Here is a 12,858-nt window from a genome sequence, read left to right as displayed (position 1 = left end):
CACATTTCGAACCGAACACTGATTTTGGTAATAAAATTCAATGATTTGCAAGCGTTGCTCGTTAGTAAGTCTATTCATGATGAAATGTCAAAGCATACTGAGCATCTTTCTCTTTGACACCATGTCTGAAATCCCACGTGATCTGTCAAATACTAATGCATGAAAATCCTAACCTCAAAAAAATCACCCGTTACTTTTTCATTTAATCCAGTTTGAAAAGTTTGAAATTTTTAAGAATGCTTGCTTTTTACATATTGCACAAAATTTAAAATTGGATTTGTATGGTTTTTGTTAAAGATTTTGAGCATCGTTTTTCGCGGCCCGCCGCCGAACTGTGCTTTTCATCCGACGGCGAGTTCGCCGGCGAGTTGTTGGCGATCGTAGGAAACGACGTCGTTACGAAATCGTTTGGCAAATTGGGATATTTATGTACATACATAGGTGCTGAATTTATTATGAGTTAATCTCATGGCATTAATTTTTAATTCATTTTATATATAATGGGTATCCGAAAAAGATCTTCGTTTCTAAAGCGAATACATAGCAAGCCATATTTAATAATATGAATGCATGCACATTAGGCTGCATCACTCTCTACACAAAAAAAGGTAAATTTTTCCATCGGAATTGTAAAATTTATTACATTTTCAGATTTCCGCCAACATATTTCGAAAAAATATTAGGACTTACGTGAACTGGTAAATTTGAGCCACTCAAAAATCTAGATCTGTTAAAAGTAAAATCAGCTTTCAAAAATAGTTTAACAAAATATCATATCGGGTGATAAGTTTAAAAGGTAAGCATAAAAATGTTTAAAAATTTTATAAAAAATATCAAAATGAGGTACTTTCAAATCGGTCCACTATAATTCTGATGGAAAAACCGCTACTTCTTTAATGATAAGCAAAAAAAAGTTGCGGTTAGTACATTGGGGCGCATCACCAAAAAAAAAACTTGCTATTTTTCTACTGGAATTATAAAATATATTTATAACTATTTTAAAACTTCGGCCAAAATGTTTCGGTAGTTGATCAAAAATAGTCAAATGTTTTTGAGGATGACTTCAGACTGAAGTCGAAATAGCGGAAAATAAATAAAAATCAAAATCTAAAAATTTGTATTTGATTTTCATNAATGTCAATGCGGAAAATAAATAAAAATCAAAATCTAAAAATTTGTATTTGATTTTCATGTGGCCTTGAGCTCGAAAAATAATTAATATACAGGCAGGTTCTGCAATTCACTTGCTAGTGAATTTCAGCCAAATTCAATTTGAATCCAAAGAGACTTGGTGAAATTCACTCGGAAGCGACCTGCAGAACCTGCCCGATTATTTCGGAATAATTTCAAGACTTACGTGCGTCAGAACGATTCAAAAATTCCTCTGAAAATCTCATTACATATTTTCATTCCGTTTACTTAAATTTTTTTTAACATTTTTATGCAGACGTTTTAAGCTTAAACTCTGATTTTTTAGAAAAATATCCTAATTTCATTTATAAAAAGCTCGATTGGAGGAATTTTTAAATGCATAGAGCCAGCTCACGTAAGTCATGATATTTTTTTCGAAAGGAGTCTTAAAATATGTATAGCAAATTTTATAATCCCGTTATATGGAAGAAAATGCACAACACCGTCAGCCAAAAAAAATTATTAAAAAAAGCGTTGTAAAATCAACGCTGACCACAAGGGTCTGAACATTCATACAAATTTTAAGCGCAGGTACGTATACTTGTAAAAAAAAAACCTCTAATATCACTTTGAAATTAGGGTGCTAATTATATGACCGATACTGTATATGACACATAAGTATATTTAAAATTAACACCAATAAAAAAAAAAAACAAATTCACGGAAGTAAAGAAGGTATGAAAATCAATTAAACGGCTTTCACTCACCTCAAAGGGGACCTCCAACCCAACTAGCGAAAAGTCATTAGCGATAATTGCAAACGACTTTTGACTATATTTGTAGATGAAATATTTTTTTGCATGTATATATGCATGTATGTACCTAGACACAAACATATGTATGTATATATATACAATTCTCTGTAAAATCGCGAACTGAGAATAAACGCGTGTTAAATGTTATAAAAACCTTGCTCATACTTTCAATTTAAATAAAGTGACATTGCGGCATACAAACTGTCAAGTAATATTTTTGTCGGCTTTTCTTTTTGCTGATGCTCTCACATTAAATATGTAGATATCTAAATTGTTTGTCAAAACATGTACATATGTAAATTAATTTTGTCTAAAGAAATGTGCTAGCGTGTATGTATGTAAAAAGAAATCGATCTTTATTTTTCTACACAACACAAAATTTGTTTATCATTATTTTCGTGACAGGTAAGAAAGGCAATCACAGTTATTTCCATATAAGAATAAACCCACATAGCTTTAAACAAAAAATGTATACAATTGTAGGTATGTACGTATATACAATTTCAACCGCTAAAGCAATTAAGTGTTTAATACATTCATTTATGAAAGGAAGAATAATTGCTTTAAACACATTGTCGTTTAAAATGAAAAACCGCGTATCGTCATTCTGCAAAATCGCGTAACTGACATTGCAGCCAAAAATTGGCATAAAGCATTGTCCTGTGTCTGCTTCACAAACTTAACATTATAGTTACTAAATTACGGAGCGTTTGGATTCCCCTAAAAAAAACCTAGGCCCACAAATACCCTTTCAGGACAAAAAAAAAGTATGTCGATTTGTAAGCCATCGAGTATACAAATCCAATGTTTTACTGTATTTGTCAATAAATTTTTAGCTATTTTAAATTTGCAAAGTACCATTTTTTCCTGTTTTTTTTTGCAATCCATAAAGAGAAAGTAAGCATAAATGTGGAAATAAACAGAAAACAAATATATACACCTACATATTTATGTAAGTACTTACTCCAATAAAACTAAAAATCGCTTACATATTCAAGCGCACATACACACTACAACAGTAAGTGAGAGCTGTACTCAGTCTAATAGGTCACATAATCTAGGTTCAGTTCGTGCCTACATAGTAGGAGAGGCAGTCGCATGCCCACATTTCGTTAGCGCTCTTTGTCCACATTTAAATGCACACTAGGGTGTGCTGAAAATACGATTTTTTCTACTTTTTATTTCTAATAGCAAAAACATGGTTCATTATGATCTAAAAAAAAAAACTGTGAGAAAGATGAAAATTTTCGATCAATATCTTGGCCCCACCCAGTTAATCAAAATGTTTCTTAGGTTACTTCGATCACAAATTTAGTTCTCTACAAAAAAGGTTTCTATACCAAATTAGGTACACTGCGTTGCATAATTAGAAGACCGCCACATATTAACAAGTTTTGACTATTTATTTTTATATTATTTACTTTCAATTATTTTCTTATAAAAATGTGCTTCATTCTATAACAAACACCATACAAAATTTTGCACTTTTTTGAAAGAGTTTTTGGAAAAATTGTGCGTGTGCAGTTTTTTAGCCCATTCAAGTTTAGTATAATAAAGTGCAAGTTCTATATGGCTACAAAATACCGTTGATTTTTAGCATTTTTTTTTTGTTGACGGTGTTGCTCATTTTCTTTCATATAAAAAAATTTACGAACATACTTTGTAAGTGACACCGTCAACATAAAAAAAAAAAAAAAATGCCAAAAATTAACGGAATTTCGTAGCCATATATACTATACTAAAATTGAATGGGCTATAAAGCTGCAAACACAAAATTTTTCCAAAGTCTCTTAAAAAAAGTGTAAAATTTTGTTGACAATTTTTTGAATTTTTATAATTTTTGCACAAAGTTTATAGTGTGTAGGAGAGAAAAAGTATAAGTTGCTCATTTTACAAAGAAATTAATTTCCTACCTAAAGGACAAAAGTAAATCAGAAAATGTGTGTAATTTCGAAGTTAACGCTAAGAAAATTGATACAAGTTATTTTCTTAGCGTTAACTCGCATTACTAGCGTTAACTTCGAAATTACATACGTTTTTCTAATTTACTTAGTCTCTTTATGGGTTTTTAACTAACACTGTTGGTTTTTTTAAATCTCTAAGTATTCTAAAATATACTTGTCACCAATCAAAAAATTTCGACGCGCTAGAGATAAACCAAAGACTTAATTTAATTTAAAATACTTAGGGCCAGTTTTTCAATGCCAGTTTAAACTTAGATTAAGTAAACTGAGTTTAAATTGAACAGCTGGCTGAGATTTGATTGGCTGATCTTAGTTTAAACCAGCCAGATCGGGCCGTGCACTGAAAAAGTGGTCATAAGATATTCAACAAAAATAACATAATTATTGGAGGGGACAAAAAGAGTAATATGTAAGAAATTCAATTCCTCACAAAAAACACTTATATACGGTTTTCTTCGGCACCCTGAATTACTTTGTTCGCTTCCCCATTTCGATCGCGAGTTACCCCATTCCCACGGAACATTCTTAATTCGAGTTGACAGTTCTTCGTCATTGTGTTTTTTTTTCATCGCTACAAAATTGATGCAAAATGTAAGTTATTGCTAAAAATTTATAATTTTCCGTATTAAATTGGTGATATGGCCACATGTGTAAACTTTACTTTTCATACTCAGAAAATGTGTCAGTTTTTTTGTGTGAATTGGTCTCGATAAATTTCCGATAAAAATTAGAGACGGCAGCGATTTTTCGTAATTCGCTTTGGTAATTGGATCTGAATTACCAACCAATGAGGTGATTCGCCCACAAAATTCTGTATGGCGAATTACGTAATTCGAAGGGTAATTGGAGTGCGAATTACCAATGAGAGAGTGAACTACGTAATTGGGGTGCTGTGGAAAAAGCCGTATATAATAACTTTCTTTTTAATAAAGTTTTGGTAAAAAGTCTTATTAAGTAAACATTAATATATTGGTAATAACTGTATTTATTTGTAATATTGCTTATTTACATTTATTTGAATTTGCGTTGTTTCTCTAATCGTTCTCGAATGAAATTCTAATGTAGTTCTCTAACTTCGTCATCGACTCGAGAACGATTAGAGAATTACCCTAGCTATCTAATGTAGAATTCCAAATTTCTCTAACTTTAGAGACAGTGTTTGCTGGGTAAAAGTGGTTTTAATATTAACGATCATGCAATTTACTTACCCAACATGTGCTATTGAAAAAAATAAAATTTTGAACACTTTGAACATCGATTGACTGAGGGATTTTAAGATATTGACCAAAACTATTCATCTGCCGCACAGATTTTTTTAAAGCATAAAAAAAATCGAATTTTCAGCCCACCCCAATGTAAACAGGACCCCTTTTGGTGCCACTTTACCATTTTCTTCTTGCACCGAAAATCATCGCTCAGCTATCATGTGGATGCTACATACATATGTAAGTGTGTAATCAATTGCAAATTGTTGCTTTGAAAGTGTATATACTCTAACGTGCCGACTTCGACCGATGGATGAGAAAAAATATAATAATAAAAAAAAATTACAAACATGAAAATCGACATAGCTGACAGAGGATTGAAATAACACTGTAGCACACTATTTTCCAAATGCCTAAACAATGTAGCGTACGCAAACGATTTCGGCTCCATAGCATATCGCCTTTAAACACAAATCTCGTGCGGATTTTATTGATGAACTGTCGTTGTGTAAAATTGGTGGATTCGGATGTGTAAAGATGCAAGGTCAGAAGTATGCGAAAGCTCGTAAGGGAGTGGGGAAATTGCTTGCTTATCAACCGTCTATCATCAAATGGAGGGTTTAAAAGCCAATGCTGGTGATATATTTACATCGTTGGCATCTCAACACTAGGGTTAAGAGTGCAGCAATCCGCAGCTTAGAGAAGAAGGGGTTGATCGAGCGGTAAAAAAAGACGAAATAAAGCGAATATGTCACTATTGGTAGTTATAAGCTTGAAGTCGAGAAGGACTTTGTTTACACAGAGTCCATCATCAGGATCCAGATCAGTCGATCAGCAGAAATGTATCTTCCCAATAGTTCCAAATTTCAAAGTTTAAGATGGCGGTGCATTAAGATCCTGCGAGACAGAAGATATCGGAGAGTGGCCGATAAAGAGGCGTTCACGACGGAACCAAGATGGATTTTAGCATGGGAAAGAAAATCTTCTAAGTCGAATTTTCAGGTACCTTTGAAACCCGTAAAATATTAGGTAATAGAATCGGTAACGAAAATACGCCAACAATACATATGTACATATATTCGACAGTTAGGTTGCGATATTAGCAATTGCGTCTTCAGCTACAAATGCAAAAAGGTATTATGATCAGTGTCTCAATTAATGAAGGTTATTCTTGTCTGGTTTCCGGGGAATAGGAACATAGAAGGCAATGAGAGAGCTCATGAATTTGAGAAGCCTGTTCAACATACAACAAAAAATGTTACGAATTTCTACCAGTACTTCCAAGTTATTACTGAAAATGCGTTCAATAACCCAAAAAACTCGCAAGAGAGCGGATTCGAGAGCGTAACAAACCAAGAGCGCTGCAAATTACTGCAAGTAAAAGTTTTACCAGCAAGAATTTGCTGATGTTAAAAAATTAGTCATGCTTCAAATTTAAATGTATACAAAGAGCTTAAGAGGAAGATTTGATGAAAATATGCTGAAAACAAAATTTGTAAAATGAAAATATGGAAGCTACTCAAAATAGTTACAATTTCTCTTTCAAACATAAAATTTTTTCGATATTTTTGAAAATAATTTTTGTTGCGTAATTTTACAGAACTCTTTTTTCCTTTTCAGGAACTCTAGAATTATTGGAAAGATAATCAGAGCAGTATTACTTTTTGAAAAGAAGGACGAAGGTTATCAATTCATCGGAATATTTTATTTTGTATGTATGCTACCGGATAACTTTGGATTTTGCAGAGTTTTTTTCTTTTCAGGATCTCCAGACGTATGTAAAGGCTACTCGAGAACAGTTTTTTATTTGCTTTTTGCACTATGTCGTACGCTGCGTGAATTTGGCTCTCGAAATTAAAAAAATTTATATTTTTCGCCAAAATATCCATAACTTTTTGTCCTTTTCAGGAACTCTGGACCTATGGAAAAGCTACTCAGAACAGTTTCTTTTTGTCTTCTTTACGTCATTCCGTATGCCAATTTCACAGACATAGTTTAATGGTATGTTTGTCGGATTCTACTCAAGTAGCACACTGGTGTATACTTATGTAAATTTGTGAATTTTGATACAATTAACTAAACTTATACCAAAGTTCGTAAATTTATACCAAGTTATACACCAGTTTGCTACTTGAGTACCTTATTCTTATTAAATAGTTTTTGAAAACCTATTAAATGTATCGATGCATAACAGTGTTTTATATACTTAGGATAAGCACATACTAGAGCGGCGCACAGTGGTATACTACTCTATAGAGGCCCGTACATTTGTTTTAATTAGAAGGAATCGGCATTATTATACGTAATTTTTGTCTGCTTATATTACTAATATATTTGGTCGATTGTCCTGATTTTTCATCTATTTTGTGTGCTATATTTTCATATGAACTTACATTACATTGCTTAAGTAAATAAAAATCTCAATCAGGACATCGAACTAAGAATTTTTTGCAAAGTAATAGCAGTAGTACATTGGGTGGGCAAAGGCCAACTTTTGACTTAAATTTTCTCAGGATAAATCTTCCCATAAAAAATCCAACTGCAGTTCGTAGGCGGCACATAACTGTAGGCCCTTCCATTTGTGTGGCAAAATCAAGATTGGGCATTAAAAATGTAAGTATTTTCATCGAAGTTTTTTTTTTATATTATGAGCTTATGGCGTTCTTCCCTCAAACGAGACATATGTATGTATGTAAGCTGTATGTAAATAAGCATCTGCGATTAATGATGTAAACCCCAATTCACAGCTGGTAATATTTGACGCACTGAATTATCGTTTAAATCCCAAAATATTGCGTGTACCAACTGTTAAGTGGATTGGAGGCGAAGGGAAGACAGATACATTTCCAGCAAAAAATAAGAAAACTACTTAAGTAAGTACGTTAAGTGAGACATGAACATGACTTTTTTTATGTACAAAGTGTGTATCAAATAGAATTCACATTCTCAAAAAGCTCACTCACCACGTGTGTTTTGCGCTAAGTGGAGAATACAAACCCAGTGCGCCAGATGCTAGACTAACAAAAAAAAAAAAAAATGTATTATAAAAATAAAACGAAAATGAAAACGCAAAGAATAAACACACGAGTTTCAAAATCAAATAAACAAAGAGTTAAACACTGAAGTATCTATGTATGTATGTGCATATCAATGAATAAATTTTCAGATCTGATTCATGATAGTATTTATAGCTAAACCAAAAAAACAAAAAACAAAACGAGTAGAACGCAAAACAGTCAAACGCATGTAAAATAGAAGTTGACAATCTTGCGGTGGCTGATGATAAATATGCCAAAATGATGATTCCATTGATGATACCATCATAATGATGACTACATACGAGACGAGTATGTTTAACCATACGCATCTTTAAACATAAAAAATATTTATTTATTTATATTAGGGTGTTTTTTTTCGGCGACTATTTTTCGCCTCCCGAACTTTGGTGCAAAATATCAAAAAAAAAAAAAATCTCTGAAAATTTTAGTCCTTTATATTAATATTAAGTGCTCGACCAAGGCGTGCAAAGATTTCCCGTTCATAATACACGTAAACCTTCAGTTTTTTTCTTCAAAAGTATAAGAGGCATTTTATGGTATAATCTTGGTCAATGATGGGGTTTCTTCAGAATTGAATGCTCTAGAAAAGTGGCCATTGCGGCGTAATCCTTAATCTCACCACCGAGGTAGTACGGGTCACTAAACCCAGTTTTTTCATGAAATAAACCCGCCTTAACAAGCTTAATCACGGTTTGCAATATGTACGTACGTATGTACATATTTACAAGTATTGCTNGCCATTGCGGCGTAATCCTTAATCTCACCACCGAGGTAGTACGGGTCACTAAACCCAATTTTTTCATGAAATAAACCCGCCTTAACAAGCTGATTCACGGTTTGCAATATGTACGTACGTATGTACATATTTACAAGTATTGCTGCTGTATTCAAACTTGTTCGATTCAAGCTCTTACCGTATTCATTTGCGTTCAAGCTATGAGTTGAATTGGCTTGTTTGAAACAAGTGTGAATCATACTTGCGCTTGTATTTCTTTAAAGTAGCTTGAGAGTTGAATTTGACAGCTAATGTAACAAGCCGTTCTGAAGACGCATAGCGATCACTGACTTTTTTAGCAACGGTTGCGCTCAACTGCTGCGCCTTCTGAACCTACCCATTGAAACTTTCAATCAACACCATAGGACGTGATTAGTGCATGTACTATGCATATATGTGTTGGTCCTCCTCAACTTGCGCGGTTGGTGCGAATTACTCAGTAAATTATTTCTTACAAAATAAACTTACACTTTACTTAAATATTTGTTAAGTAATCTTTTGGTAAAAATAAACAGCAACAGTCTAAAAATGTACACATAGCCAATATTAATGCCTAGAATTCGATACCTCAAGCTTTACCTTGACTTCGTCCATGACCTTGTAGAATTAGACAAATTTTTTAGGCATTAAGTGTTAAGTAAACAAGCACAAGACACATATGTATTTACAACTGAGTAATTCACATGTGGCTGGTTTTATTTTTTTTACTTATTTTTTACGTTTTTCACTTTTTATTTGTATTTTATTTTTATTTTTTGTTAATATGTGTGTGTGTGTCTGTCTGTTTCTGGTACTTATTACTCGATACACTTTGTGATTGCCGGTAAATTGTAAGTAAATAGACTGGATTTCGTTGACGCAGCGGGTACATTAGGGCGGTCCAAAAAAATGCATGTGATAAAGTAAAGTCCGAATTTTAATGCTCTCACCCCCTAGGATTTTCTATGTCGAATATATGTACCCCTGCCTTTTATTTCCAAATAAAAAAGTATTTGGTGTTCACTCAAAGCGCTAAAAGTTTCCCTTGTATTTTATATTGGGAAAAAGCCAATTTTTCGTGGAAATGGTAGGGAATTTTTGAAAATCACTATTTTTCGATCGGGAGCGTCTGTTTCTCTTCAGCGAACTTTCACCAATAATACCAAATTGTTTTTTTTTTTTAATTGTTTAAAGTAATGATTTTTTATTTAGAGAAATCTATACCCCTTGTACGCAAAATTGTTACATAAAAAAATACATGAACAACTTTTGTGTACTTTGAGCGCCCCATATAGAAGTATTTATGCAGAAAAATCCGGTCAAAAGTCTGATTTATCAATTGTTGCAAAAGACCAGTAAGAGATACTATTCCTAAAGCTAAATAACTGATCTATTGAATGGTAGACATGAAAACTCCCTCCGCTGCTTTCACTTTGACATATGTCAACCTGAAAACAGTCAATGTTGTGATAGTTATTTTCTCCAGGCTTTTAGTCGTTCTACTTGTTTCTTCGGTAATTGTGTTTTAGTGAAGACCTATTTCAAGAAAAAAAACTCTTTAACATGGAAGACGAAGGCCATTTCTACCATTTAAGACTAAATTTAAGCGAATTGCTTTTAATATGGCCTTTGGGTGGGTGTGAACCCCAGAACCTATCCCTTGTGTGCGCTAATGTACTAAGATAAGTGTATTTAGTAATTTTTATCCTATACTCCTCTAATACTCCTCTGTGCGACCTCTAAACATTTTCTTATTTCAAAATAAAAAAAAAACAGGTGTATATTTTTCGGCATTAACATTTCGGCTTTACTTTATTTTTTACAACCCTAGTGTACATTTATACACATGCACATAAAATCGTACATATGTATGTACATATTTTGAATTTCTGAATATGGTTTCTTATTTCTCATACGAGTAATTAGAGCGCCAGCGGTTAAGCAATTATTAAGCAAACACATTTTCTCAGCTTAAATACAAATAAGTGGAAATGAGTCGAAGGCTTGCAATGTGGTAATGTAATAGAAAACTTTACCGTACAAAGTTCCATGTGTTTTTGAATGATTCCGATAAACCACACGTATTTGCGGCATTGCCAGACAGTCGGCGCCTCCTGAGTTACTCGTTGGTAGTTAAAATTGTGTGAAAGACAATAGAAAAACGTATCGAGTTGTTATGATTTGTATCTTAGTTGTAGGGCAAAAGTTAACGATTGCATGGAAAAATAAAATAAAACCTTAAATTATTCAAGTGGCGCTGAGAAGAAACAAAAAACGAATCATGCACTTCATAAGAGCATCAAAATAATTCTATGGGAAATAGTCACTGAGGTTTTCAAGTTTTACAGTGGTATCACAATGGACCTGCAAGCTCTAAGTTGGTTGGGTCCATTAATGTTTTGAAAAGAATTGATTCTTCCTAGTAAAGCAGGCTTTACATATTAGAATACACTGAAAATTTGTGAAATTATGACCTTTATTATAATGAAACAACAAAATCATTTTTTCAGTCAAGAGTCATTTTCTCGTCAGCATGCATACACAAATACATACGGTGGCGGGCAAATAAATATGGCCGCAATATTTCCAAACGTTTTGGTTATGTTGATATGCATACCCTCTATATTTGAAGTTTTATGGAGGTAGGATAACGATAACCCGCGCCTACTTTTAGTTGAAGTTTTAGTTAATAACTTGAATTAACCGTGCATGAAAACTTTTGAAATACGAAAAATATTTTAGTGCATTTCTAGTAAATCTGCATCTTTAAATTTTTTAACACCGCGGCAGGATTTCTCCCACGGACATCAAAAAAATTAATTAAACAAAATTATCCTTTGCAATTTTTATCCTTCAATCTTATTTATATTAATAGGATTTAAATTAAACTAAAATTCTTTAAAATGCATTAAAAGATAAAAATCTTGAAGGATAATATTTTTAAAGGCATTTTTGACATACTCCAAAAGGATAATTGAATACAAAACTTATAATTAATCTTGTTTTGAATTTTTCTTAAAATTGATACGCATATATACATAGTTTGTGTAAACTTTTGGAAAAAATCCTGACTACCTGGTAAAAAAAACTAAAAACCCGGATTTACTAAATATTATGCCCTAATACTGTATGGAGTAAAGTTTTATATAGAAGTAAAATGAGTAAGTTAACAAAACCCGCGAATCGCATAAAGATTATTCTGATAACTTTGACTACAAGTCGGCACGGGTCCGAATTTCATACAATTTTATTTTGATAGTTTCTAAGAAAAAAACAATAAAATGAGGAGTATGCGTTAAAAAAAAACAACTTTGGTGTTTTGGGAAGTCTAATACACATACATACATACATAAGTACGTACTTTTCCATTTCAAGGAGCAACATAGTAGGAGCTCGTTTGGCATTATATTTTTGTTAATAAGAGAAATATTTATTGTATTATAATTTACAAAAATTATCATCTGCTTTGTAAGCAAACTCGATTTTAACAATATTTCATGAACATCTCATACTTCTTGTATTATAAAGCGCAAGATTGAGGCAGTTACGACTTACCGTTCATTTTTGAGATTTTTTTGTTGTCGGTATTGTGCATTTTCCCTCAAAAAAAAAAAAATTTCAATAATACTTTGTATGGAAGAAAATGCGTGACACCGTCAGCAAAAACAAAAAATGCCAAAAATCAATGGTAGGTCCCAGCTACCTCAAACCTGCTCTTCATTATCATTATACTAAAATCAAATGGACTACAAGCTGCATAAAAATATATTAATATTATTTTTAAAAATTTTGATTAAAACAATTGGAAATTTAGGGGAAACTTTGTCGAATTCCGAATTTTTTACAAACTTTTGAAATTCGGATTTAAGGGTTAGACAGTGAAAAAAAAATTATTAACATCAAACAAACAATAGAAAAATTGGCACAACT

At 32.5% G+C, this 12,858-nt stretch overlaps 1 protein-coding gene across 1 annotated transcript in view; it reads right to left on the bottom strand.

Annotated features, from left to right (window-relative positions):
• UBL3 (ubiquitin like 3) overlaps positions 1–12,858 on the bottom strand; it is a 46,447-nt gene that overhangs the window by 19,447 nt on the left and 14,142 nt on the right. The gene's annotated exons all lie outside the window — the stretch shown is intronic.

The sequence above is a fragment of the Rhagoletis zephyria genome, unplaced genomic scaffold, assembly GCF_001687245.7.
Source record: "Rhagoletis zephyria isolate East Lansing unplaced genomic scaffold, Rhagoletis_zephyria_1.1 Rzeph_scaffold_00350, whole genome shotgun sequence".
Taxonomy (NCBI): Eukaryota; Metazoa; Arthropoda; class Insecta; order Diptera; family Tephritidae; genus Rhagoletis; species Rhagoletis zephyria.
This window is presented reverse-complemented; position numbering and strand designations above follow the sequence as displayed.